The sequence below is a fragment of the Ambystoma mexicanum genome, chromosome 5q, assembly GCF_040938575.1.
Source record: "Ambystoma mexicanum isolate Mex_15411 chromosome 5q, UKY_AmexF1_1, whole genome shotgun sequence".
NCBI classification, from domain to species: Eukaryota; Metazoa; Chordata; class Amphibia; order Caudata; family Ambystomatidae; genus Ambystoma; species Ambystoma mexicanum.
This window is the reverse complement of record NC_090933.1, coordinates 1,350,945,774-1,350,972,390: the sequence shown is the minus strand read 5'-3', so window position 1 is coordinate 1,350,972,390 and position 26,617 is coordinate 1,350,945,774. Positions and strand designations below refer to the sequence as shown.

The 26,617-nt window shown below is 41.8% G+C and overlaps 1 protein-coding gene across 1 annotated transcript in view; it reads left to right on the top strand.

Annotated features, from left to right (window-relative positions):
- LOC138498716 (uncharacterized) overlaps window positions 1-10,952 on the top strand; it is a 303,741-nt gene extending 292,789 nt beyond the window's left edge. Inside the window, exon 8 of the mRNA XM_069622358.1 lies at window positions 10,616-10,952. The gene's annotated coding sequence lies outside the window, so the exon portion shown is untranslated. The remainder of the gene's footprint in view (window positions 1-10,615) is intronic.
- Window positions 10,953-26,617: the final 15,665 nt, after the last annotated feature.

Below are 26,617 nucleotides of genomic sequence, written 5' to 3'. Positions count from 1 at the left end.
ACACCAGTGGAGAGGGAGAAGAAACAGTCAAAGTCACACCAGCTATTGCACTCCTTTGGCACTCAAGTGCAACAGAAGTCCCTACATGGGACAGTTAAATGAGGCCAAGCAGGTCAATGTGCAACAACACAGCTTCGATCCCCGGGTCCGCGCTTAGAAACCTCTTGGTATTAAGAGCGTTATAAATAACCAATTACAATGGAACTTTCATCCTTAAAGGAGCTGCTTCTTAGTGTCCTGCAAGAGCAAAGAACTGAGGGCCATGTGGAGGTGGACACATCGAGTAAGGGGTGCTGCACAGGGGTCCACCAGTCAATGGGGGGAAAAGCTTTTGGTCACCCAGTGAGCACCCATAAAGTAATGAATAGTGACATCACAAGTGAACAGCCAGGGTCGGAGCCACCCACACTCATTGCAAACTTTAATTCGACAGTACAAAGACGCCAGGACTCCTATGCCAACAACCAGTGGGCTGGCAGATCGGGTGGGCCTAATCATGCCCATAGAAGATATGCAAAGGGGAGGGGTAGCTCCCGCAGAAATATAATCTGTCCCCCTTGCAACAAAATATCAAGGTCCTAGATTGTATCCTGGGAAGGGAGGGGAATTTGGAATGAGGAGAGGGATACATAAAGGGGGATTGATATTTTTGCATAAAGTTCCCAAATTAGGTAATGCCGTTGAGAAACACAGGCATTAATAACCACCAAGTGTTTCCACTGGTTCGGAACAGTGTATGGATGCTTATCCCTAACCCGGGATGATATTACACACTGTAGAAGACTGAAGCATAATGGGAGGATGCCTTTGACACCATATGTCGCGAGCTGAGAAAAAAAGAGTGGCCAATGGAGTGTTAGGCATTGGACGGAGACGCAATTCGCCGTCCGGAAGTATGATTCCAATTGGTGCTTCTCCCCACCATAGCAACATTTGCCCTATGGGGCCTAGGACTCAATATCCACGACTCTCTGGACCCAATTTAATCCCACCGGGGGAACCATCCCGGGGTATTGACAATGAATGATGTGATCTTTCTGTGTCCTGGGTCGCTTTCATCGCCAAAAATGGGTCTGGGTCTGTAAATACTGGTGTCACTCCTATTTCGCCATTCTTTCAAGGATAGGTTTTTTGGAAATTCGAATAATTGTAAATGTGCATCTTTTGTTTGTGCTTTACTTTGATGACCCCATGGCCGAATAAAGTGAAAAATTAGAAAATACAAATGTATTTATTCACACATGAAATAGTAAATGCTGTTAAAATGCAAAATCACTAGAACAATTCATCTATTGCTATCTAATGAAAAAAAATGATAAAAGTAAAAACAATTTCCAACACCCCAGGTGCATTCAATATCATGTACAGAATAACATTTCCACATTCACGCTACATAATGTCACGTGTAATCCGAATACACAGCACCTGACACTGTTATAACAATCTTAAAAAGTACATTCCGCACAACCCCGGTGGCTGTTGTGTCAAAACACGAGCACGTGCATGTTTCTGTCCTTTGGGGTACCATATGCAGGACATTCTTCAGGGCTATCCCAATCCTATTTTCTTTTAATTTCTCCTCCATTCATAAATGCCTGTTCTGGATGGGATCTACAATAAACATGCAGAGCTGTTGGTGGATTCCAAAGTTGCCCGGTCGGGTAGAGCATTCACTACTCTAACTGTGTTTCATATTGTAACTAGAGGGTGGGAGTTAAGCTACCCAAGGGGACTTAATTCCCTGTTACTGGGCATCTGCAGATTAAAGCTGCTGGTTTCTCTAATGCTCTCTTGTCATGCCTTAATTTCATGTCGTCCTGCGGAAGGGAACATGTATGATGTCTAGCTTCCAGAAGTATATGATGTTATAAAGGGCAGAGTCATTCACTATTGTAAACTGAGTTAGCTATATACTTACTGATATAAGCAGTAATGCCTTCTGAGTGATAGGAAAATATGTCTGCAGCCCTCTCAGCATGTGTCAGTGGCTGTGTGCACTGTGTGATGAGCTGAAGGGGAAAGGAACGGAATGAGCTCCAAGGAAGAGTAACTCTTCTTGCATAAAGCTCTCATAACAGGAAGGTGTAACCCTTGGGAGAATACAGGCCTGTCCTTCTGCTTAGTGCATTGATGTGCCCCAAACCTCCTCCTCTGTGTCTTTAATTGAACGCTGCGCTTCCAAGGAACTTTGGTGCAACCCATATGTAGGCAGTAATTGTGTTGTACAAAACCAACTTCTAATACTGCAACTACTGTACCCTTGATAAAAAATTCCATGAACTCTGAGACAGCCTGAAATTGACGTCCATTCGATCTTGTCATTCGTTCCTGTTTTATCACATTTTAGATGGTATATCATTCTTTGTTCCCAAATGGTCAACAATGATGTGTTTCTTTGTATGTTGTTTCCCTTCACATGTTGCAATACTTTGCATTTGAATTCTGTGGCTGTAAATTCAATTTCCAGAACATGATGCACCATGCAGGCTGTCAAAACCTTCATGCGAATGCACGTTGTAAACTCCTTCATGCAAGTTTTGACATATTTCAACCTGCACAGGCATAGAATAAGAAACATAACCATGCTAGATTCATAATTGCTAAGGTTCTTTCACTTGTAGAGTTTGACTGCACATGGAACACTTCACAAATGGAAAACACCCCTTTATTCCCTGTACGCCCCAACTCCTCAAACTGTTCTTAGTACCTGGTTGGGAGTTTTCTCGTTGATTTTGTGTTTAATAATCAAATCTCTAATATGCATGCTTTTTTTGCAAGTAAAAATAGATTTAGGGAAACTGAATCTTAAAAAATGTGAAACCTTCTTATTCCCTGAATTCTGTATGCTTGTGTACTAGGTTGCTGCTTCTCGCTATTAAACTCTTTTTGTTTGTGCTATTGCCCCTCAGTGGTAGAGAATGGACAAAAGGTAAATTATCCTTTACATATCAAGGGTGATGATTGTTTGTATGTAAAGTGGCATTACTGTCTGTAGGTTTCTGATAGAGTCTCATATGGTGTTTCCCTTCTTGATGGTAAATAATGAATTCCAAAGAATTGATATTGATTAATGGCAGAGCTGAACTTCAAATGGCTGTCTTGCATATTAAGCTTACTGACAAAATCTCTGGCAGATATTGGATTGCCTCTGCATATCACAAGAATATCATCTATATAGCGCTTCCATAACACAATGTTGTCAGTAAATGGGTTTGAAGCACTACATACAATTTTGTTTTCAAAATATTCTGTGTATAAGTTTGCTAAATTAGGAACCACACTAGCTCACATCACTGTCCCTTCTGTTTTAAGAATAGTGTATCTGAAAACTGAAAATAAATTATATGTTAACACAAATTCTGTGCACCATAATAGGAAATCTTTAGGTATGTATTCAATGTTTTCATCATGGGCCAGGAGTCTTTCAACTACTTCAATGATGGCTAGCTGTGGCATTCTTGTCTATAATGACACTATATCAAGGCCAGTAGGGAAGCAACCACAATACACAGCACCTAACACTGTTATAACAATCTTAAAAAGTGCATTCCACACAGCCCCAGTGGCTGTTGTGTCAAAACCCCGAGCACGCGCATGTTTCTGTCCTTTAGGACCATATGCAGGACATTCTTCAGGGCTATCCCAATCCTATTTTCTTTTAATTTCTCCTCCATTCATAAATGCCTGTTCTGGATGGGATCTACAATAAACATGAAGAGCTGTTGGTGGATTCCAAAGTTGCCCGGTCGGGTAGAGCATTCACTACTCTAACTGTGTTTCATATTGTAACTAGAGGGTGGGAGTTAAGCTACCCAAGGGGACTTAATTCTCTGTTACTGGGCATCTGCAGATTAAAGCTGCTAGTTTCTCTAATGCTCTCTTGTCATGCCTTAATTTCATGTCATCCTGCGGAAGGGAACATGTATGATGTCTAGCTTCCAGAAGTATATGATGTTATAAAGGGCAGAGTCATTCACTATTGTAAACTGAGTTAGCTATATACTTACTGATATAAGCAGTAATGCCTTCTGAGTGATAGGAAAATATGTCTGCAGCCCTCTCAGCATGTGTCAGTGGCTGTGTGCACTGTGTGATGAGCTGAAGGGGAAAGGAACGGAATGAGCTCCAAGGAAGAGTAACTCTTCTTGCATAAAGCTCTCATTACAGGAAGGTGTAACCCTTGGGAGAATACAGGCCTGTCCTTCTGCTTAGTGCATTGATGTGCCACAAACCTCCACCTCTGTGTCTTTAATTGAACGCTGCACTTCCAAGGAGCTTTTGTGCAACCCATATGTAGGCAGTAATTGTGTTGTACAAAACCAACTTCTAATACTGCAACTACTGTACCCTTGATAAAAAATTCCATGAACTCTGAGACAGCCTGAAATTGACGTCCATTCGATCTTGTCATTCGTTCCTGTTTTATCACATTTTAGATGGTATATCATTCTTTGTTCCCAAATGGTCAACAATGATTTGTTTCTTTGTATGTTGTTTCCGTTCACATGTTGCAACACTTTGCATTTGAATTCCGTGGCTGTAAGTTCAATTTCCAGAACATGATGCACCATGCAGGCTGTCAAAACCTTCATGCGAATGCACGTTGTAAACTCCTTCATGCAAGTTTTGACATATTTCAACCTGCACAGGCATAGAATAAGAAACATAACCATGCTAGATTCATAATTGCTAAGGTTCTTTCACTTGTAGAGTTTGACTGCACATGGAACACTTCACACATGGAAAACACCCCTTTATTCCCTGTACGCCCCAACTCCGCAAACTGTTCTTAGTACCTGGTTGAGAGTTTTCTCGTTGATTTTGTGTTTAATAATCAAATCTCTAATACGCATGCTTTTTTTGCAAGTAAAAATAGATTTAGGGAAACTGAATCTTAAAAAATGTGAAACCTTCTTATTCCCTGAATTCTGTATGGTTGTGTACTAGGTTGCTGCTTCTCGCTATTAAACTCTTTTTGTTTGTGCTATTGCCCCTCAGTAGTAGAGAATGGACAAAAGGTAAATTATCCTTTACATATCAAGGGTGATGATTGTTTGTATGTAAAGTGGCATTACTGTCTGTAGGTTTCTTATAGGGTCTCATATGGTGTTTCCCTTCTTGATGGTAAATAATGAATTCCAAAGAATTGATATTGATTAATGGCAGAGCTGAACTTCAAATGGCTGTCTTGCATATTAAGCTTACTGACAAAATCTCTGGCAGATATTGGATTGCCTCTGCATATCACAAGAATATCATCTATATAGCGCTTCCATAACACAATGTTGTCAGTAAATGGGTTTGAAGCACTATATACAATTTTGTTTTCAAAATATTCTGTGTATAAGTTTGCTAAATTAGGAACCACACGAGCTCACATCACTGTCCCTTCTGTTTTAAGAATAGTGTATCTGAAAACTGAAAATAAATTATATGTTAACACAAATTCTGTGCACCATAATAGGAAATCTTTAGGTATGTATTCAATGTTTTCATCATGGGCCAGGAGTCTTTCAACTACTTCAATGATGGCTAGCTGTGGCATTCTTGTCTATAATGACACTATATCAAGGCCAGTATGGAAGGAACCCGTGTCATCATATTCTAGGTTGTCCATTATGTTAATGGCGGGGTGCTGTCTTTAATGTATGATGACATTTTTGGAACATACTGTTTCAGAACAAATCTGCATACTGTGACAAAGGTGCTAATATGGAAGACACTCCTGATACTGTCCATCGTCCCAATGGTTTTCCTCTGCTTTTGTGTATTTTTTGGGACCGTATAAAGACCGGTATTCTTGGGGTACTTTGCATGAGGAATTTGGCTTCTTGTTTATAAATCCAGTCATTCATTCTATTTTGTATAACAATACCCCCCCTTTATTGCTCTTCATATGTTAATATCCATATTCTTAGCTAGACTTTTCAAAGCTTCTTTCTCCCGCCTGCTAATGTTGTGCAACGTTTTTATTCCATCTCTCTCCAATCTTTCCAGATCCGGAAATGTTTTAATTTCTAATATAATCACTTCTGGGGATGTACATGAAGCCGGCGAGCTGACCGTGGTTGAAGCCTTTAACCTTGTTTTGTTTCCAAAGTTTCAAAGCTGTTGTGTTCTTGAACTATTTCAAGTGCATCTTCTCATCAAGGAACCTCATTCCATTCTAATAAGAAATGGGTCATGTTTGTTTGTAAGTACAAATCCTAAGCCTTTAGTGAGAACTTCCATCTCTATGTCAGTTAGCTCATAATCTGAAATATTGGCTACCAAGGGTGGCCACTTCAGGTGTTCTTTGTACTCTATTCTCCCCAGTTCTTTTGGGAACCTGTCCCTTGATCTAAAAAAGAAGAGCTGCCTTGTCTGTTTCGTCCTCTTTGGGAACCTCTATTATGGGTTGTATGTTCCCTCCTATAATTAGAGTTGTCTCCATCCTCTTTCCAGTGGTGAATTGTCCCCACTGCTCTCACCACTTAGTTTAGTTTATTTGTATAGCGTACCAAGCCCTCAGGCCTTCTGGGCGCATTAATGTGGTTACATAGGTGTAAAGTTACAGTGGCAGGGTACATAAGAAAGGAGCGATACAGTAGCATATAAGCAGTCAAGAAATAGTGAACATTTGGCAAGTTATAGCGACAAAGTACAGTATTTACAAGCAATGATGCAGCGGCAATATATACAGTTGGAAGGGGGAGTAGATTCAGGTTAGTCAATTTCCTGGGCCGCAAGCCAGTTTTTGGCTTTAGTTCTGAATAGTGTGAATGATCGTTCTGTTCTTAGGTTTGTGGGTATGGAATTCCGCAATTTGAAAGCAAGGACAGGGAAGCTATTACCTCCAGATTTTAGTCAGTTGTATCTAGGGATTGAGAGACAGTTCAGTTATGCTGACCTAGTAGGTCGGTTGGATTGCCTTTTGGCAAATTTGCACACAAGATAATTGGGTGCTGAGTCAGATAAGCACTTATGAGTGAGGGTCAGAGTTTTGAACGAGATTCAGTTTGTGATTGACAGCCAATGGGAGTTAAGTCTCGTTTCAGAAATATGATGAGATTTAGGTATGTTGAGGCCCACTCTGAGGGCATTATTTTGAACGACCTGAAGCTTATTCAAGTTACGTTTGTTGATGCCTAGGTAGAGCGCGTTCCAGTAATCCAGTTTGAATAATATAAGCGCTCTAGCTAGTGTAGAGCATCTAGTTGGTTAGAGGAAAGGTCTACATTAGTTTATTAACGTACAAGTGTATGCTGTGGCTGAAGCTGTGGCGTTCACTTGTTTCGTTAAGGTTAGTGTGAGTCAAGATAGACGCTGAGCGTCTTAACATTTTTGGAGACCGGGATGTTTATGGCGTCAATGGTGAATGAGTTGAAGGTTGTGTCTAGTTTTTTTAGATTGGCTTGGAAGCCAGTCAGTACCAGCTCTGTCTTCTGATCATTGAGCCAGAGGCCATGTGTGGCCATCCATGCCTGAATGATTAGATAGATTTTGTTTAGCAGTGTGTAGTCATTATGGTGGTTGCCCGAGATAAGGATGAGGACATGGGTGTCATCTGCATAGTTGGTGTAGGTGACACCCAGATGATCCAAATCATCGAACAGTGGCTTTGTAAATATATTATAGAGTGTTGACGACACACAGGACCCTTGTGGTACTCCGCATGTCACTGGTGCTGGGTCAGCCGAAGCTGTAGGAGAGAAAACTCTTATTGTTCTTTTGTGTAGGAATGATTGAATCCAGAAAGTGGCTTTCTAAGAGAAATGGGCTGAGGAAGTCTGGTGGTTGCATAGGCCTTCATGGCTGATGAGGTCGAACGTAGCTGATAAATCTAGCAGTAACAGGAGCGTTATGTTGTCTTTGTCCTTTTAGTCATCGATCTGCATTTTAAGGTCTATTAGTGTGGTTTCCGTCGCATGTCTAGGTCTGAACCCAGATTGTCGTAGGCCTAGGGGGTTATTTTTTTCAAGGTGAGCCTGTATTTGCAGATAGGCTGCCATGTCTAGAATTTTCAACAGGAATGGCACTGTGGTGATAGGCCTGTAATTGGTGGGGATGTCTGGGTCTACGTTGGGCTTTTTTAGGAGAGGGAGGACCCAGGCATCTTTTACATTAGTAGGGATAGTGCTGGTCTCAAAGGAGGAATTAATAAAGGACGTGATGGCTGGTGCCAGTTCTTTTGCTGCCTCTTTAATGATAGTTGTAGGACATAATTCGCCCTGACATCGAGATGGTTTTAGGCCAAGTATTATATTCTCCACTTCTGGAATGGATAGCGGTGAGAATGTGAAAGGGCTGCAAGGTCTCCCTACTGGGTTTATGAAGGCTTGTGTCAGAGCTGATGTTGAGATTTTTCTATTCTATTTTGGTCTGTAGAAGCAATATTTTGTCTAGTAAGGCTACTTATATTTTAGAGTACCAGGTTCTATCTTTAGTGCCGGTCTCAGTGGGAGGGATAGGAGATTCCAGATCTCTGAGGATTTTGAATAGTTCTTTTGCACCAGATTTGGCGTTGGTAATTCTGTTGTTGAAGGATTCCCTTTTGGATTGTAGGATAGCTTGCTTGTATCCCTTTGTAGTTTTTAGGATGGTGTCTCTATTAGAAGTTGAGGGTGATTTTTCCAATTGGATTCAGCCTTTCTTTTGTTATCACGTAGGATTTTGAGGCTAGGGGTAAACCAGTTGTTGAGGAGCGCAATAGGAATGTTCTCTAAAATGAACCCTTCTGTTGCTTTCAAGTCCATTTTAGTCATTCAAGAAGGTCATATTGTATGGTTTATGTTAATCTTTTATGTACAGGAAACTCTTCTCGTGTGTAAATCTCCTTAAGCCTTTTTTAAAACTCTTAACCCGTTGTGATGTGGAAATAATTTTAAATTCCCTCAATCTCTTTATTGATCTCTTCCAGTCTTTTTTAAAGAGACCTAAAGAGACCAGTTTCTTGATAACTTTTCTAAGTAATTGTTCCAAAATGTGTTACTTCCACCCTCTAATTACAATATGAAACATGATTAGGGTAGTGAATGTTTGTAATCCACTAACAGCTCTACGTTTATTGTAGTTTCCATATAGAAAAGGCATTCATAAATGGAGGTGAAATTCAAAGAAAATAGGATCGGGATACCCCCCGAAAATGTTCTGCATATGGTCCTAAAGGACAGAAAAAATTGCATGCTGGGCTTTCAACACAACAGCCATTGTGGCTGTGTGGCATGTACATTTTTTTGATTGTTATAACAGTATTAGGTGCTGTTTATTTGGATTACACGTGACATTTTGTAGCATGACTGTGGACATTTTATATTGCACATGATATTGAATGCACCTGGGGTGTTGGAAATGTATTTTTATTTTATCATTTTTTATTGTAGTAGTTGTGGATTTTAATAGTGTTTACTATTTCATGTTTGAATACATACATTTGTATTTTCTTTTTGCAATCATTGCAAGAAAGATTTGTTGTTAAGTGAGTTACAGGGATTCTTGCCAGGAAGGCAGTGAGTCCCCCCCGGTACTAGTACTAGTGATAAGATGGCTTTGCCCTGGTATAGAATGATAACAAATAATGCTTTAACTTTACACCAGGCATCATTTTATAGCGCCTAGTTATAGGAAGATGTGCCTGGCATATGGTAGCTGTTATTAGTAAATGATACTAGAGTCAGGCACATGATGCGTGCAAATTGTCTTATCAACTACAGCTAACATATAATGGCAGTACCTGAGAATTCAAAGCTGTACCCGGAATATGATGGCATTACACTCAAGTAGATGCTATACATGGGCATATGTTGGCTGCACTTGGCACACAATGGCTTTAACTACTCAATTAGATGCTGTACATGGCCATATGATGGATGCACTTGGCACCTGATGGCATTACCAACTCAAGTAGATGCTGTACATGGGCATGTGATGGCTGTACTTGGCACATGATGGCTTTAACTACTCAAGTAGATGCTGTACATGGCCATATGATGGCTGCACTTGGCACACAATGGCTTTAACTACTCAATTAGATGCTGTACATGGCCATATGATGGATGCACTTGGCACCTGATGGCATTACCAACTCAAGTAGATGCTGTACATGGGCATGTGATGGCTGCACTTGGCACGTGATGGCTTTAACTTCTCAAGTAGATGCTGTACATGGCCATATGATGGCTGCACTTGGCATATGATTGCATTAACCACTCAAGTAGGTGCTATACATGGGCATATGATGGCATCACTTGACATATGATGGCATTACGCACTCAAGCCAATACTGTACATTGGCATATAATGGCTGTAGTTGGCATATGATGGCATTGCCCACTCAAGTAGATGCTGTACATGGGCATATGATGGCTGCACTTGGCATATGATGGCATTAACCACTCAAGCAGATGCTGTACATTGGCATATGATGGCTGTACTTGTCATATGATGGCATTACCCACTCAAGCAGATGCTGCTCATGGGCATGTGATGGCTGCCTTTGGCATGTGATGGCTGCCTTTAGCATGTGATGGCATTACCTACTGGCTGTAGCTACATGTATTCCCTTTTTCTAAGATTGTTAATGTTGTCATCTGAAGTCGGATAACATGTTATTGTCCTATTCTTTCTTTACTTGTAGGGCAGCTCTTCCAGGCCTCCTTGATCCTTCAGAGCGCCATACGTATCCTGATGAAGTCCTTCTTGTAAGGCAACTGTTCCAGGCATTTGTGATTCTTCTTAGCGCCACACCTGTCCTGATGAATGCCAAGTGTTGCGTGAAACCTTCAAGAAGGAAATAATGTATATGTATCTTGCATCTCACTTCTCCTGTCTCTGTAATACAACAACATTGAAAGATTGGTTGTTATGGTATTAAGCTATGCCCCTCCATCTCACTCTTTTGTTGAGAATATACATCCATAATTATTCCGATCCATTCTGTCAATCTTCAATAAAGTCACACTTTCTCACTTTAATTGTTCTTGTTCTATTTCAATGTCTGCTATACAGGGGGAGGGTTTGTGTAGAGGTTGAAATGAAGCGGGAAAGAGGGTAAAGATGGGTGCAAGTCATGTGATGGGGATACATGGAGAGCCATCCAATCAATCTTGAGTCCTGATCATTGTGATTTGGTTGGCTGGTGCTGAGCGGTCCACCGGGTTAAACGTGGAGAAGATGCACAGAGTGATGAGGCTTCTGCCTAAGCTGCATCCGCCTGGTTCATCGAGTCATCCCAAGTGGCAGTGAGCGCTGGTTCTGCGCCCTGTAGCCAGAGCTTTCCGGTAGGTGTGGTGATGTTACTCGCTCTGGGAGCTTTCTCAGTGATCAACATCGGGTTTCTTCAGCAGATTTCACATTCTACTCGGAGGGCTTCAAGCGTCAAGGAAGTATGTGGGCATACAAGGGACAGATCTGATGTCAAATAAAGACTATGTGCGGAATACACTCCTTTTATTAAAAGTAATACTGTGTTAGATTACTCTTTTGATTCCCGCTCTTCAGGCCTTGACTGCTTGACCACAGCTGCCACTGGGAAGCCAAAGACGACTTATGAATTGCCTGTCTGATGAAGTACGTAAATCTAGCCCTATACCATGACAAAGGGCTAGGAGTTTGCTCCATACACTGGCTTAGGTCTACCCATTGCTCCAGCATGGATTTCATGACAGGGTGGCATTGCACCATATTAATGTGAGCATGCTTCCGGAACAATGCCATAGTTTGAGGTTTAATAGGCTATTGCAGACATTGGGGACACTAACTCTGCCTGCACGTCTTCACTTTCCATCCAATCCAACCCTGAAACCTCTACCCCATACCCTCCTTTTCCAAATCTTTCCCCTGAAACTCTTTCCAATAACATGCACTCACCAGCACTGTTTGCTGTTTCATAGGGCTGGTTATTAATGCCAGGTAAATGGTGCTTATCTCATTGTGTGCATAAAGATGCCATGCCCCATGGGATGAACCCAGGTCATCTCTTCAGCTATCCGACAGTAACCTGCATGCAACAGATCTGTTGAAATGTGTCAGCTGATGAACTAGTGGTGGAGTGAAATTGTTTCCTACAAATTGATCCAAGCGAGCGAGCAAACAAAGGACCCTGAAAACATGGAAGCTTGTTCATGGGTTAAAGTGTACATGTTGCAGCATACATTTCAAGACAATTTGGTAGAAAAACCATAGAATATATAATCAGTTTTGGAAGAGAACACATACAAATATCCAAAAGATTCCAAGTCTTTAACAACACAGAATAATTTTGCAAGAAATGTGCATGCCGGCTGCACACAAAGCAAATCATAAGGTCCTGTGTGAATAACATATGCCAGTATTGTCTCTGTAAAGGCCTGCATCAACAATATATACCAGCATTGCCACTGAAAAACACGTTTTTATGCTACTCATGGTTAAGAAAAATGATGATGCGTCTTGGGAGGATAGCTCAGGGGCAACGCGCTCGCCTTGGAAGCTAGACCACATTGAGCAACATGTGTTTGATCCCCGGGTCCGCGCTTAGAAACCTCTGGGTATTAAGCGCGTTAAAAAAAAAAAAAAAAAAAAAAAAAAAAAATGATGATGCTTGCCTCAACGATTTTTAACACCTTCTTTAGATCAACCCTCATGGATGAGGTGCAGGAATAGAGTGCTACTTGCTGGTACAGGAGAGGTGTATCTCATAAGTTCTGAAGCTGCATATTGCCAACAAAAGCAAAACCAGCTTTTCAGTGATGTCCCCAATGATGTCAAGGCTCTTGTGTCCCCCCAACTTTGTACAATATTTTTACAACGCCACTCTTCGATATATTGGACAATCTGGGAGTCTCATACACTAATTATGCTGATGACACCCAGATCCTCATCCCTATCCTCAGAGACTATGACAAAGACGCCAACCTTATAAACAAAATCTACCAAATCATCCAAACCTGGATGGCCACTCACGGCCTGTGTCTTAATGATGATAAGACCAAACTCCTTATGATCTGATCTACCAAGAAACTTAAACTCCCCTCTCAATATAAATCCTTCACCATTGACGGTGTCAAAAACAAAGTCGCTAAGGAAGTTAAGACCTTAGGCTTCTACTTAGATTCAACCCTCAACCTTAACAAACAAGTAAACGCCACAGCCTCTGCAACTAGCTACACATGCAAACTCATCTATGCATGTAGACCATTCCTGACTACTGAAAGCTACCTCACTATCGCACAGGCACTAATCTTATCCAAACTGGATTACTGCAATGCATTCTATCTTGCCAACAATATTTTTACAACGCCACTCTTCGATATATTGGACAATCTGGGAGTCTCATACACTAATTATGCTGATGACACCCAGATCCTCATCCCTATCCTCAGAGACTATGACAAAGACGCCAACCTTATAAACAAAATCTACCAAATCATCCAAACCTGGATGGCCACTCACGGCCTGTGTCTTAATGATGATAAGACCAAACTCCTTATGATCTGATCTACCAAGAAACTTAAACTCCCCTCTCAATATAAATCCTTCACCATTGACGGTGTCAAAAACAAAGTCGCTAAGGAAGTTAAGACCTTAGGCTTCTACTTAGATTCAACCCTCAACCTTAACAAACAAGTAAACGCCACAGCCTCTGCAACTAGCTACACATGCAAACTCATCTATGCATGTAGACCATTCCTGACTACTGAAAGCTACCTCACTATCGCACAGGCACTAATCTTATCCAAACTGGATTACTGCAATGCATTCTATCTTGGCACCAGCAAATACAACACCGACAAACTCGGATCCCTAAAGGCCAGCATATTTCCGACCAAAGATGAGCTACCAATTGGCTAGCTATCAATGACAGAATTAAACTAAAATTACTAAATCTGACATGCAAATCCCTCAACAACAAAGCACCAAAGAGAGACTCACCAAACATACCTCCAACTATCCTATTAGACAGTCCCAATCCAACAACATCAACATCCCTAGCTTTGAACTGACAAGAACAGGAGGTTAAAGTTTTCCAATCTTAGCAGCACAACTCTGGAACTCCATCCCAGATACCTGAAGAGCCTCACCATCCACTCATGCCTTTGAAACCAGCACCAAACTTTGGCTACACTCGAATGACTCTCATTATCCCTGGCCCTGCTCTGCATAGATGCACTTAGATGTACTTGTCTGCACCTACTTGCACCTTAGCAACTATTTGTATACATGTATATTTCTGTACTCACTTGGAGATCGTATATATTCCTGTAATCTGTACTGTGCGTTGTCTGACCTTGTCCCATATTGTCTGCTCGCTATCAGTAACTTGCACATGTAACTGCTAATATACCATGTACCCTGCTTTTTATTTCCTATGCTATCTCCTTCTTGAACATCTTTAATTGTAATTGCAAGTGTAATTGCAAGTGTACATGTAAACACAATCTTTTGTAACCGCCCAGATTCCCACGGCCCGGTGTGCTCTATGAATTAATAAACAATACAATAAATGTCATTGAGGATGTCATCTGTGATGTCATCATTGTGATCAAAGGCTACGCAACCGGTGCGTGAATGTAAGGCGGCTTTAGCTTTTGCATTGTGGACAAACAGAAAACAACCCTCTACTCATATGTGGGTGAACAGAGTTAGAAACGTTCACGTGAATAATCATTCCACTGTCTTGTCTTCTTCTGTTTCCGTTTCTTCAGACAGAAGGGCGCTGCTTTTTCACATGTGCCATCTCCCAGGTATACCCATCCTCGTAGTTCCACTGCTGTTGGGTCACAATATTCACCTGTATCTGTATCTTCAACTGTATAACATGGTGTATTCCAACGGCGCACAAAGTTCTGATCAAGCTTCTTATCACCCGGATACAGCTGTGGTGGTCAAATTCATGCTGTTCCATCTAAAGACGCATCTGTTTCTGTGGTAGCTGTAGCTGGTCTACCTTGTCAGAGTTTCACCTGGCGGGAAATAACTCATCAGTCATAGCAGTTAAATATGCATGAAATTCATCACCCAAAATAGTGGCTGTAATCTGGGCATCAAAAAGCGCATGTGAGGGGCAAGCAGGACATGCATTCTTGTGTCAGTCCCTAGCTCATGTGGGGTAACATGGTGATCAGAACCTGACTGATTTCACAACACAATGAAAGCCAATGGTAAGCAATGGGGCCAATTCTTGTGAACTCTGTTAACCTGAAGGATGATAAATTGAACACATCTTCTGTTTTGTCCCAATAAGGATGTTATCCCTCTAAACAAATCATTAGAAAAGTGGTGTCCATTATTGGATTGTAACACTTCGTACACCTCCCACCGGGGAAATACCTTAAGTACGAGGAATTTTACTGCTGCTTTAGAGCCTGGATGGGCATAAGGCCCGCCTCCATCCAACGCGAGGAGGAACACACCACAACAATCAATAGCTGTTACACCTATTCCCCATTTTGACATAGTCGATATGGAGATGGCAAAAAGGTGCAGAGAGGTGTGGCAATATTGCCTTCACTGTTCTAAGGGTGTGTCCAGAATATTTTGCAGACACATGGCGCAATTAACAATACATCCTTGAACGTGCTCTTGGGAATAAACCAATTCTCTGGGAGCTACGCCTCTATGTCCTCTTTAGATGTATGTACGGCGTAGTGTTATTCTTCAAGTGTCACAGGCAGTAACTCTAAAGGCATAACGGGCTTTCCCATCATATTCTAACTCCATGTGAAATATGTGGGCAACAAAGAGCACCCCCTTCTCGTCTGTAATTCCTGCTCACTCTGTGGTGCACACGCCTGTAGATCTATTATCTGTGTTAGGTGTAAGGCGTGGTAATCCTCAGACATCTGCATCTGCTGCTGTTTTGTATCACTGGATATTGCTATCATCTACAATATTTCTGGTAATTTTCCACATGCTATTAAGTCTTTACAGCTAGTGTAGGAGGTGCACTTAACAGCCACTACTGATGTATGATACAATATTGCACAAATGAATCTCAATAGAAATTGGGCATGCTGCACTGGTGTGCCATCAGACCATTGAAACCCTCTCTTTCCCATCTTAACCATCCCGAAATGTACTGTTGATGTTACATAAGCAGAGTCTGTATACCCTGTCACTTCTTTGTCACAGTACATTTCTAATGCTATTATTAGTGCCGCTAACTCTGCTGCCTGTGCTGAATAATGTGAAGGCAGTCTAGTTCTTGCCACCACCGCAAAATCTACCTCTTCGCTATGTACTACTGCTGCTCTCGTGTGTCTCAATCCTGTGCTCTGATCAATTATTGACAACGCATCAACAAACATCACTTTTCCCACCTCAAATGTATTTTCCATCTCCTGTGGTAAGTCATCATATATGTCATCATATGTAGAGCAATCATGTACATAATCTCTTTCCTCCACTTGTTAGACCAGAAATGACCCTATAGTATGAATAGTATGTTGCCCGGAAACCAATCGCATCATGAGACAAACATCGCAATCGCAGAATCATCAATGTAACCAGAGGGCGTCCATTTTGTGAAATGTTGGCCATTTGCTTTTTTCCTTTCTGTCAAAACACTTTGCAAACATATTCTATGCTTCGAAATACTGATACAGACAGGAATGTCAAGCTATACAGAGCTACATTGTGGTTCTCCCCACTAAGTCCTTGAAGTCGATCAGAAGCCGGAATTAATCAGTAGTCCAGGTGCCAGCCTGTCTTGCAAGCGCTGTAGTGAAAGGCAGTTAAAACATGAATTATATTCTTTCAGCAGTACTCCTTCGCAGAGAGTGGCATTTTCTGCTTCAGAACTATCTGACCTTTTACTCATGAACCGAGTCATACAGGTAATGTAATATGGAATGTTTTCCCTGCCGAGAACACAATATTTTTGCTGAGCCAGAAGCTTCATGTTCCCCATAATAAGAAAGCTGTCTCTGCTGGCAATGCTAGAATAGCTATGTTTAGACTGAATGAAAACTTGTCATAACTTGTCATATTTGTGATTACTGTCGCTCACCGAACCCTAGCCTGAATGATAGGTTTATGGGCGGATCGAATTGCCTCAATAAAAGATTGGATGTTATGTATATATATTGCTGCTTGAGCGTTGCTGGCTCTCTTGCATCTCACGAGGTCTGGGAACACACATTGTGAAAACTTAGACCCAGTCAGCCGACTGAGATACTTTGAAATAAAAACAGACTTGTTTGGAAATTGAACCTCGTGTCTGTCATGTCTCTAGTGTATATGGTTTTTGTGCCTTAGTTTCCATATGTGGTCTTTATGGCCTAGCAAAGATGGGGCCCGACCATGGACACTCCGATTTATGCTCCATCGTATACATTGAGTTTGAAGAAGGCAAAAACAAGTCGAGGACGAAGCTGTCAAGCCAGGATCGAAAGGTGTTCGGGGCACCCCTGTAGAAGTGATGAGAGACTCCTCTGCAGATCTGTACGCAGCCTATCCCTGATCGACAAGCAGCGCCCAGAAAGCATAGAGGCGAGGGTCCTGGAACGAGGCAGATTGAGCCAGACACGCAGTCACAACGATTCTTGGTTACGTCTGTATACGGTCAAATTGCATCCTGAGTGACAAATTGGTTGATCAGATGAGTCGTGCCCTGTGTTTTAAATGTACTGATATTGGTCGAGTGTTGCTCTTGCAATATCAAACTTCCAGGGTAAGAAAAAGGGTAAAGATTAACCATGCCTGGGAAATTGTCTTTTTGTTTAGTGAGTTTTTTCCACTGCAGTAGATAATCTTTGGAAACTGGCCAGGTTGCGCCACCCGAGGGGTCGCCGGCACATGAAATGTATGTAAAGTACGGTATAGGGGCAATAATGTTTAACACACTTTTGCAGAAGCAGACCAGACGTGTATCAGACCTACAGTGGCCTAATAATGGGAGCTTTGAATTAGCACGTATAGAACATCTAGAATCAGTATTGCTACACAAGAAGGCGAGACCAGCAGCGTTAGACGTTGTGAGTGACTGGAGCAAGGAAGCTAATCTCTGTTTCAGAAGTAGAGAGAAACACGCGTGCAGACATAAAATGACTGAGAGAAAGCACTAGAGCATGATCAGCATCAGCAGACAGAAGCCATTAGGAATATGGATAGGTCTTTCCAATTAGATATAAAGAAATAATATCCTTGGCAAGAATTGAACTAGTTAGCCGCTTTAGTAGGCAGTTCTACAGAGATGCAGAGGGGCCTCAGTTCTACAGAGGGGCCTGTGCAAGGAAGCAGTAGAAAGACTTGTAGTATGATTAGCGAAGACAGAAAAGAAGAACTGAGAGAGTGGGCAGAAATATATATTGTCGGTGATGATGAAGCAGCTGTGCAAAGTTCCAAATCTGATCATAGAGGCTTTGGTGAACAGCAGGTATTCTTAGAATGCATTGGGAATTATCTTGTGAAAATATGGAGTGATTTGACTGATAGAGTGGCACTGCAAGAGTTGCAATTTATGAGATAATGCGACGAAAGTACGAGAAAATATAGACCGAATATTTGTGTATAAGCATGAGCTTGATCGATTGCAGAGAGAATTAATGAAGATTTTGCTCTTGATTTAGCTTTATTGCTTAATAAACGAACAAATGTAGAAACACCTAGTTTGAAATTACCCATGAGGGAAGAGCCTCCCAAGTTTGTCTCGAAAGTAGAAGTCGCTGCCTCTGGAGGAACTCCAGCAAGAACGATAGAAGCCCATTATATTTCACAGTTTGTACATGCCCCTTTTTCTAGACAAGAGGTAAATACTATCAAGTAGATGATTCCTGATACTAGGAAAAACCCATCAGGATTCTATGAAGTAATTGAATCTGTTTTGAATTCATCTGTTTTTAAATTGAGTGACATTGATTTATTGTTTCCCATGATTCTTCCTGTAGACATATGGAAGCAGGTTAGAAATATCAATGACGCACTGATATTAGGGGAAACATGGGAGAATTCGATTAGAATTGATAGTGAGAGAAAGGCTGGCGAAAAACCGCCGTAAGTTATGCTGGCTTTACCATCGCGAATAGTAGAGAAATTGAAAACTTTGGTACCTGAAAAGAGAATAGTTTGGGATAAATTGACTGCTTGTTTACAGGACAAAGAAGAAGGAGCGACTGATTATTTTAATTGATTTGAAGAAATATTTGCAGATTTCAGTGGTGAAGACTTGAGTACTGAACCCGGGAAGAGATTGTTTGTTGGTAAGTTTGTGCGAGGGTTGTTACCGAAAATTCAAAATTTAATAATGACATCTGAAAGTGCATGGCAAGCAAAACATAAAGTATTACACATGGCCCAGTATTATGAAAATAGAGTACATTTACAGAAGGACAAAGAACTGGGGGACAAAGGGAATTTGAAAACAAAAGTGTTGTTGCAGCAAGTAGCAAACAATAATAGAGGCAGTGGGAATGCTCCGTCCAGAGTCCAATTTGCATTAGCATCCAACATGCACGGTGGTCCAATAGGGATTAATCAATGTGCCTATTGTAGGCAAGAAGGGCATTGGCAAGCACAGTGCTCGCATATACAGAATCGAAATGGGACTTTCCCGAGAAGACAGAGTAGAGGTTGCCCAGGGTTACAAGCACAGAATAGAAACCAAAGAGCACCACAATTTCAGGATAACCAGGGTAATCAGAATCAGAACCAGAATCAAAACCAGCAGATAAATACTACAAATGGGGCGAATATTTTTGACAATCAGTCTAATGCATATTACACTGGTGACTTTACATCTGACAATGTAATGTTCTATTAGGACAGGCCAAGACAGAGGTTGGAACCAGTACCGATTCCCGTAGACTAGAAAGGACCCTACGTAGAAATGAAGGTTGGGAATAGGGAACACATTTTTCAAGTGGACACAGGTGCACAAAAATGTTCGATTGACCATCAGTGGGTTCCAGATATACCACTGTCAGGGCATAAGAATATCTCAGTAGGGTTCTCAGGTACACCAGAAATTAGTCCAGTGTCACAGCCAGTACCTATAACGCTAGGTCCATTCACTGAATCATGCCCATTTCTTTTGATGAAAAATTGCGGTGAAAATTTGTTGGGATTAAATTTGTTGAAGAAATTGAAAGCCGTTATTTATTGTTCTCCTGATGGAGTGTATCTGACGATATTGCCACAAATGACACCTGTATCGCAATTTTTATCTAAGCCATTACCGACTAAATTGAGTAAAATACAGAGTTGTATATGGCCAGTGAATGAAAATGATGTTAGTTGTTTGAAAGTAGAGCCAGTGAAAATTGTTTTGAAAGAAGGAATTACATTGCCCCGTATACCGCAATACAACATTTCGGCCGAAGGAGAAAATGCATTGAAATGCATTGTGTCGTATTTGAGTAAAAGAAACGTAATTGAAGAAATATCTGGTAGTACTTGCAATAGTCCGATTCTTCCGGTTTACAAGACAGGAGGTAATGACATACCGTACCGTTCATAATTGATTTGCACGGAGTGAATAAAGTTGTTGATCCGCAATTTACATTAGTCCCGGATGTGACTACAATTTTGACTATGATTCTGCATCGTACTTTAGTGTTGTCGATCTGAAGAATGCATTTTTTAGTATTCCAATACATCCAGATAGCAGATATTTGTTTCGCTTTTACATTCACTGCGAATTCCGCAGGGCTACACTGAGAGTCCGAGTATATACAGTAGAGCATTAAAAGAACAAATATATATGCTAGAATTACCAGCAGGTTGTGTTTTGTTACAATATATAGATGATTTATTGATAACAGCAGACACAGAAGAAATTTGTAAAGAAAGTACAGTTGCACTATTGACACTTTTAGCAGCACATGGACATGAAGCTTCACTAAATAAATTCTAGTGTTGTCGAAAGGAAGTGGCCTGCTTTGGCTACCTCCTTTCGAAGGAGGGAAGGAGATTGACACCGGAAAGAATAGAAAGCATCTCTGATATGTCTATTCCAAAGACGCAGAAAGAAGTCAGGGCTTTAATTGGCATTGCTTCATATTGTAGGCAGTGCATAGCTGATTTTTCTATGATTATGAAACCAATGGTGGCATTGACAAATAAAGATGTTACCTTACCTTTGCCATGGAACATGGAATGTCAGGAAGCATTTGACCTTCTAAAAGCTGCATTAAGTTCAGCTCCAGTTTTGGGCACACCAAATTATGACAAGAATTTTAAGTTGTTTGTGCATGAAAATAATGGATGCGCTTTGGCTGTTTTGACTCAGGAACAAGGAGGGAGAAATAGACCATGCGTCTACTTCTCTTCCACGTTGGATCCTGTTGCATGTGCTTTGTCATGCTGCTTGCAAGCTGTTGCTGCTGCTGCGTCAGTAAAACAAAACGAGGGAATGGTTTTAGGTCACGCTTTAACCGTTATGGTGCCCCATTCAGTGGATATTCTTTTAAATAGAACACAGACGCAACACCTTACATCAGCTAGATTAATAAGATACAAAATTGTCCTATTTGCACCACGTATTCATATTATGAGGTGTTGTGCTTTAAATCCAGCCTATTTAATGACCCCTCCAAATGACAAACGGGTGAAAGAGAACTCCCCCATGATTGTTTAATGGTCACTGAACAAGCTTCAAAAGGAAGAATTGATTTAACAGACACCCCACAGAAGGAGCCAGATGGAGAACTGTTTTGTGATGGTTCTTGTTTTAAATTACCCGATGGTACATCAACTGCTGCATATGCCATCACTACACTGAAAAGTATTGTAGAAAGCAAAAGACCATATAACTCATCACAAGCTGCAGAGATAATAGTGTTAACCAGAGCACGTGAAATGTCTGCAAACCTCAATGTAAACATATACACTGACAGTCAGTATGCCTTTGGGTGGTTCAAAATTGTGGTCGACTATGGGCTGAAAGGGGTTTCCTGACATCACATGGAACCAAAATCCAACATGGCACTTTGATAGTGAGACTGTTGTTAGCACCTGCCCTTCCCAAGCGATTAGCAATAATGAAATGTGAAGCACATAAAAGAGTAACATGTAATGTTGGAAAGGGAAATGCATTTGCAGACAAAATTGTGAAACAAACTGTCACTGATTTACACACAATAATGTATGTCAAAAAAAGGAAAGAAGTACCCTGCATGATAGAAAATGTGATTGCCACAGTTAAGGAAATGCAGGCAGAAGCTACTGCAGATGAAATAAAAACCTGCTCTGAGGGTCCAGCAGAATTAGATTCTGAAGGTTGTTGGGTGGACAAACAGAATAAAAGATGGATGTTGCCGAATGCCTATGTAATGGCAATGTTTGTGGTGGCCCCAGCCCAACACACATATGTGCTAGGAAAATGATTCAACACCTAGATTCTGTATGGCAGAACCAACATATTAGGAAAACTGCTGACAGATTGGTTCAAAATTGCATGACTTGTTTGCAACATAACATTGGAAAAGGAACAGTGATGCCAGTATGTTTTGTCCCCCCCCCCCATGCTGTTGAGGTCATCCATTTTGATTTCATAGAAATGGAAAGGTGCTAAAAATATAAATATGTCCTCGTGGTTGTCTGTGCATTCAGCAAATGGGTAGAGGCCTATCCCCTGAAATATTGTACAGCTATGTCCACAGCTAAAGTTATGCTAAAATGTACTTTCCCCGTTTTGGCCAACCCGCATCATATGGTCAGGTAACGGTCCGTATTTTATTGCAGGTGTGATACTACAAATTTGTGCAGGCCTCCAAAATGACAAATGATTCCATTCGGTCAGACACCCAATGAAGGCGGGTTGGTGGAACGTCTTAATGGCATCTTGAAAAATAAATTAAGTAAGCTCTGTGATGAGAGTAACTTGAAATGGCCCGATGCATTACCACTAGCTTTGTTATGTATGAGAACATCTGTACAGGCGAGGACTTGTCTCTCCCCTTATGAAATCATGATGGGGAGACCAGCAAATGTATGGAATGCTCGGCAGCCGAAACGGCTGAAGGACATAGAATACCCGTTGCTTATTAATTATTGTAAACAGTTGACTCAAAACTTGCATTTAATTCATCAGCAGGTGCAGGAGGCTCTTCCTGTCAGATACACTGGTCCAGGACATTGTCTGCAGCCTTGGGACTGGACATTGATTAAAGATTTTGAAAGAAAAATCTCACTCGCACCACGATGGAAGGGGCCCTTCCAGGTCTTGCTGGCTACGAGACTGCAGTCTGAGTGGATGACCGCAAGCACTGGATCCACGCAACACACACAAAAAGAATTCTTCCTTTGAAAGAGCTGCTTGATCCGGACATCGAAAGAAATACAGCTGCACCTGATCAAAAAGATACCATCGCCAGCTCTCTCCTAAGCCCACGAAAGGGCCTGGGGGAATTGCAACGAAGATTGAAAGGCCAGAGGTGCCTCAGTTTTGTCAGCTTTGTCTGCTGCTGCCCTATCACCTTGCATTGCATTGCAGGCTGGCACTGATCCTGCTTTTTGAAATGAGAGTACATTGTGTACTGATCATACTGTACCTGGAGCCATAGGGTACAATCTACGTTCACAAAATCGAAAGTGATCTGCGTTTTGTTTTGCCATTGTTCCCAGCATGGGTAAAGTGGGAACGGCGACCTAGGGAAAAGGAGCATATGAGCTGTACCAAGTTGCATCAAATTGAAAGCTCTGAAACGCGGTTTCCCGGTGCTACCATTGAAAAGTGAAGGACCAGGGCAACCTTGCATGAACGAGCAGGGGTATATGGTGCTGACACAATTGATGCTTGCTCCTGCCTTTTTGAAGCTCTGAGCAAATTTACATCAGCTAGCTGTCATTTATTAAGCAGGCTAGCCTGAACTGGCTTGAACGCTTTGCTCTTAACGTGTATTGATGTGGAGAACTTTCCCCGATGAACATTGAAACTTTTCCTGAGATAAACATTGCAGAGACAATGGAGGTCATTACAACCTTGGTGCTAAGTACACCAACTTTACCACCATGGTGTAAACTATGTTTACACCATGGTGGATGGCGGATTTACCGCCCCATTCCAAGGTGAGTGGGGCGGTAAATCCCCATTTCCCATTTTCCCTTCCCCATTCCCATTTTTACCCCATAGGGCATAATGGGAGTGGGGAAGGCGCTAATTACGCCACCGTTAATTACGGTGGCGTAATTAGCATCATGGCGGATTAGCGCCATGGATTTTAACGGCTGCTAAAAGCAGGCGTTAAAATCAGAATCAGGCGTTAAGGGTTAACGGTGGCGTTAACCCTTAACGCCTGAGTTGTAATGAGGGCCAATGTCCATATTCGCTCCTGCTCCCTCTTGCACCAATTCTGTTGATACTGTAGAAATAGAAAGTGAGCCTGCTCCTAGAAAGACTTGGTTCGGAAAGAATAAAATGCTAATGATTATGATACCGCTTTGCATTTTGAGTGTGCTGGTCCAAATATTCTGGTATGTGGAAACTCTATTTTGTATTTGTTTATTATTTGTATCGCGCACCAAACCCTGAGGTAAGTAGGCTCTTGAGAAACTTATAGGCAATGTAAAGTGGTGCAGGCATAATTCAATCAATAGTTATAACGATGAAGGACCCTGGTTACCGGTGGGTCGGTGAGTGGGAAATGAGGCATAGAGTCAAATACGAATATGAAGAACGCACGATGAATGAACTCTTAAATACAATTCCTAAATAGACAATGGTAAGTATGCAAGGTAACGGCCTACTGATGAAGAGACTTAATGCTCAGCCAATTTTTTATATTGGCTTTGAAGGTGAGGAACGAAGGTTCCTGTCTGAAAGGGATGGGAATGGAGTTCCACCATTTGGCAGCCTGTACTGGGAAGCTGGCTCCTCCAGCTGTTTTCAGATTTTATCTAGGTACTATCACGTTGTGTGAGTGGGCTGATCTGGTAGTACGAGTGGGAAGGTGTTTGCAAAACTTATCAGCCAGATATTTTGGGGCAAAATTTGTTAGATTTGTGCGTGATGGCTAGGGTGCGTAACGTGATTCTGTCACGGATCGGTAGCCAGTTGACATCTGTCTGTGAAGGTAGATGTGGCAGGATCTAGGGAGGCTGAATGCTGCTCTCAGAGGGTTATTCTGAAGTACCTCGAGTTTGCTTAGGTTTTGTTCAGAAGAGCCCAAGAAAAGGGTGTTACAGTAATTGAGTTTGGAGAGCGCAATTGCTCTTGCCAGCGTTAGGCAGCTGCTTGTTGACAGGTAGGCTTTACAACTGTAGATCAGTTTGTTGGTGTAGGCAGTGGAGGACGCTAGGCTGTTTACCTGTTTTTTGAGGGAGAGAGTTGAATCAAAGTAGACCCCCAGTGTTTTTATTTCTCTGGAAATCCCAATAGTGTTTCCATCAATGACGAAGGAGGAGTAGTTGTCAAATTTGTTCAGCATGCCTGAGTTCCCATGATCATCAGCTCCGTCTTATCGTCATTGAGACATAGACCATTGGTAGCCACACAGGCCTGGATTTTGAGGTAGATAGTGTTTAAAAGTTTGGAATCATGGTCATAGCAGCCAGTGGGGGGACTTGGACTTGGATGTCTTTGGGTGTCATGCTGTAGATGACACCTAAGTTATCCATGCGGTCAAAGAGTAGCTTCATAAATAGATTTCACAGTGTGGGCGACACACAAGAACCCTGAGGGATGCCACATAGAATTGGTGTGGGGTCAGCTGAGGCTGATGGGGAGACGACTCTGGTAATCCTGTTGGATAAGAAAGAGTTGATCCAGCCGGAGGCATTCGTGGAGAAAGCTGCTGCTGTGATCAGATCTTTAGTAAAGATCTGATGGTCGACGAGGTTGAAGGCTGCGGAAAGGTCTAGGAGTAGCAGGATTGAGAGCTTACCCTTATCCTTTACCTCATCCAGTTGGATCTTTAGGTCTAGAAGGGCAGTCTCAGTTCCATGTCTGGGTCGGAAACCTGATTGTCTGAGACCAAGGAGTTCATTATCCTCGAGGTGCTTCTGTATTTGCCCATAAGCCACCCGATCCAGCATTTTTAGAAGGAAAGGGACAGTGGTGATGGGCCTGTAGTTTGTGGGAACATTTGAGTCGAGATTAGTTTTTTTTTAGAAGAGGCATAACCCATGCTTCCTTAAGGTTGTTGGGAACTTGATTGGTGTCAAAGGAGGAGTTTTTTTTAGTGCAGTGATGAAAGGGGCAAGGTTTTTGGCACCTTCTTTGATCACTGTGGCTGGACAAATTTCGCCTTGGTATTGAGAGGATTTCAGGCTTTTAACAATGTCCTCTACTTCCTTCGGGGGGGCCTTGAGAGAAGCTTAAGGAGGTGCATGTGAATGGGGTTTTCTTAGGGTCCATGGCAAGCTGGACACTACATGTGAGGCTTGCCTTCTTGGCGTTGACCTTCTCAAGGTGATTTTATCAGCTAGTGCTTTCTGAATTTTGCTACACCACTCAGTGTCTTTGATGCAATCTTGTGAAGGTGGTGCAGGGGATTCAAGATCTTTTAGGATACTGAAGAGTTCCTAGGTACTGGATTTTGCATTCTGGATTCTGGAATTGTAGGTATCTTTTTTGGCTGAGAGAATAGCCTCTTTGGAGATAGCAGACGCTGATGAAAGTGCAGTTTTGTTATTGATGGACAGGGATTTGCGCCAGGTGGATTAGGCTGCTCTTTTTATGTTTATGAGACTTTTTAGTTCGTGGGTGAACTATTTGTTAAGG